We start from the raw sequence: 4137 nt of genomic DNA, 5'->3' as shown, positions 1-4137 counted from the left end.
TAACTTTTATTTTTACGATATGAGACCGCAGCTTTGACACTTTGATTTAATGACGATCGTAATTTATTATTATTTGCATTGAAAAATGTAATAAACTTGACCCGAACGAATTAAAATATTCGTGTGGAATTGTACATTTGTAATATTTAATTTGGTTGTCAGTAGAGTTCTTTTTTAACTTCGCGTTAGGCAAGTTAAAGAAAACACAAAAAATCTAAAATTAAAATTTGCTGTTATCATTACGTTTTAAAACCTTATAAACATTTTAGCATATTTTAGAACTAAATAATGCATGTGTGTGTATTTGTATGTATGTGCGGATACAATCTTACATCGACGATTACGGGCGCACGGATCAACCGATTTGAATGATTCAAACGACATTCGATTTGTATTGATAGCGAGACGTCCTGATTAATTTTTTTCAAAGGCAGGTCCAGTCATTTCGTAAGAACGGGGCAAAAAGTGCAAAAATTGCAATTCAGTTTTTGGGAGAACGGAACGTCCGATTTGTATGGTTCAAAAAACATTTTATTTGTATTTATGAAATGAAGAATTGATTACATTTTTGGTGAGGCAAGTCTAGATGCAGCAATGATGTTTGATGAGAACGATAATTACTCAAAGTTGTTTTTATAGAGATTTGCTGTTTGACGAACTCTACAGGACGCATCGTTTGTATAACAAACTTAAAGTTTGCACATGACATACTTTAATATGTTCTTTCTTGGGAAAAAATATAATATTAGTTAATTTTAGGAAAAAACTTAAGATATAAACGATTTTTCACACAAAGTACTGTTTGATGAAAACGTTAATTATTCAAAAATTTCCAGAGATTTTTGCTGTGTTTGACGAGCTCTACAGGACGCACCGTTCATACTACATTCTTAAAATTTAGATATATTATAACCAGATATGTTCTTCATAACTTGTAATTTTTGGTTTCCAAAGTTTGCAACAAATTTTGAAATATAAATATTGTCTGAACAAAGTGCGGACTGATCCGAGAGAACGGAGCGTCCGATTTGAATGATTCAAACAACATTTTCTATGTATTGATGAATTGAAGAATTGATTACATTTTTGGTGAGGCAAGTCTAGATGCAGCAATGCAGAAAAAAGTTTGCAAATGCTCTTTGGTGAATAATTAGAAATCATTACTATTGATTATCATATAAGTATAGAATTTTAATGCTACACTATTTATAGCACAGTCTTGTAACTTTCCAATATTATTTTACAAATGTCTATTTTAACAACAAATACTATAATTGATGATTTTTAAATCTAATTCGTGTTATTAACAATTCTATAAACAAAACCACAAAATTTAATCAAATGCACCAACAGGCAATTTGTTTAGTATTTATATGAATACTACTATATTATTTATAGTACATTCTTGTAATATGGCAATATTATTTTTAAATTTGTCTATTTTAACAACAAATACTAAAATCGATGTTTTTTGCAAAAAATTTGAAAAAAAAGATTTTATCGAAATTTGTACGTCTTATTGCAAATTGCTCTATACATAAATGGTAACTAATTTCTATGTAAGGATTTTTAGATCAGTCTTATTAAACGAGCTCCTCAGGACGCACCGTTTGTACTACATTTTTGTAATTTCAGTACAGTGTTTCTCAAAGTGTGTAAAATACAAAAAATATTAAACTATATAGTTTCTAATAAAAAAGTATGAAATATTTGCGGCTATTTGCGCAAAGTACATAGAAAGCTCTCATTATTAGTGTTATTAAACGAGCTCCTCAGGACGTACCGTTTGTACTACAACTTTGTAATTTTAGTAAAATGTTTCTCAACATGTTTACTAAATATAAAAAATACTAAACTAAATAGTTTTTAATAAAAAGCATGAAATATTTGCGACTATTTGCACAAAGTACATACAAAACGCTCAGTCTTATCAGTCTTATCAAACGAGCTCTTCAGGACGCACCGTTTGTATTACAACTTGTAATATCAGTACAGTGGTTCTCAAAGGTTATTAACTACAAAAATACTAAACTATATAGTTTTTGAAGAAAAAGTATGAAATATTTGCGACTATTTGCACAAAGTACATAAAAAGCTCTTATTATCAGTGTTATCAAACGAACTCCTCAGGATGCACCGTTTGTACTACAACTTTGTAATTTCAGTACAGTGTTTCTCAAAGTGTGTACTGAATATAAAAAATACTAAACTATATAGTTAATTAACAAAAACTACGCAATATTTGCAACAATTGTCATTGGCGTTCCAAAATGGGTAGACAGGTAAACAGGTGTCCAATTATTTTTGGCTCAAAAGTTGCCTTAAGGCAAAATGCCACTCACACCTAGTTATTTATATAATAAAGTACTTAAAAGAATGCATTTTATATATTTATTCTTTTTTCTTGTTTTGTTATTTGATTTATAGTCGCGCGTTGCGTTGCATTGTGTCGGCGTCGGAGTTTATATAGAATTCGATATATTATATATATATATATATATATATATATATATTTGTATATATGTGTATATATATTTATATTTCAATATAAGTATCAGGTGTCAAGTCTCTCCTTCTCGGTATTGTTAGACGAATTTATTTATTGTTCGAATCAAAGTGTCGGCAGTTAAATTTCTATGACATAATAGGAAAGCTGATGCCAAAAGATTATATGAGTAAGCATGTAAATTTTTTACCCCTATATTTTAATTTTATTAATAAAGGTTATATATGTTTTTTACTTTGTTAATTAAAATTGCAAATACAAAATTTATGATTTTCTAATGTTTTTGAGTTTACACAGATTTTAAAAAAAAATCTTGATTTCTAATTTGATTTTTCAAGATTCACTTATATCACATCAAGTTTTATGTTTTTATCATTCACAAGATTTGAATTTCATGATATTAAAAACTCTTATTCCAGAATTAAGTTGTACCCTTCTACAAAATTTCGAATTCACAAAAAAAATAAAATTTAAATTAAATAAAACTATTTCAGAATTCAAAGGTTTTCATTACATTTTAAAGTTAATAACTTCTATTTCCAAAATCTAAAAAATTAAAAAAAAACTTAAGATTGCAAATTAGATTTTACTATTCTACACTTTGCAAATTAGGAGATTTTATTAAACATTTATTTCAAGGTTTAGCAAGTTAAAGATCTAAATTAAAGATACAAAATTCAAGTTCCAACGAAATATCAAATTCAAGATTCTACGTTTTAATATCGAGATTTTCAGCATTAATTCAAGATTTTATGAAAAACGTTGATTTCTAAAAAAAATTATTTCAAGATTTTGCAAAATAAAGATTTAAATTCAGCATATCAAATTCAAAATTTTACAAATATTTATTCCAAAAATTTATATATATTTGATTTCAAAATCTTAAAAAACATTAAATTTTTCACTAGAATTTAAGATTTTATACAAGATTTATTTCAAAATTTTACCAAATCAAAAAAACATTTCAAATTCAAATTTAAGAAATTAAATTTCAATATTTGCACACTTTGGTTTTCAAGATTTTATGAATAATTTGTATCAAGATTTAGAAAAATAAAGATTTAAATTAAAAACCAACCAACTTCAAGATTTTAAGAAATGCCAATCTCAAGATTTTACGTTCTAAATTCAAGATTTTAAATATATTGGTTTGAAGATTTTATAAAATTGATTTCATAAAATATTCAACTCAAGATTTTATAAAATAATTATCCCAATTGAAAATTTCTAATAAATATATATTGATTTCAAGACTTCAAGATTTTTTGAATTTTCCATTAAAAATACTTTAGATTTCAAGATTTTATAAAATATTTTTTGAATTTTCCATTAAACAAACATTAGATTTCAAGATTCATAAAAAAATCAGGATTTAAAAAAACTCATAATTTTTCAAAATAATAATTTAAATTTCAAATTTAAAATACCACTTTCAAGATATTACAAATGATAGATTTCAATATTTTATAACGCAAAAGTTATGAAAAAAAATTTTTTTTTTGACATTCAAAAAAAATAGAAGAAAAATGGATTGAAATTTTATGATTTCAAACACATTTGTTTCCAAAATTTTAATAGTTTTTGGAATCTTGACATCAAAATTTACCAAAATATCGTTTTATCAAAATTTT

Source organism: Ctenocephalides felis, unplaced genomic scaffold (genome assembly GCF_003426905.1).
Source record: "Ctenocephalides felis isolate EL2017-DRISC unplaced genomic scaffold, ASM342690v1 CF-g0.4_SCAFFOLD_00845, whole genome shotgun sequence".
In the NCBI taxonomy this organism is placed as follows: domain Eukaryota; kingdom Metazoa; phylum Arthropoda; class Insecta; order Siphonaptera; family Pulicidae; genus Ctenocephalides; species Ctenocephalides felis.
This window is presented reverse-complemented; position numbering follows the sequence as displayed.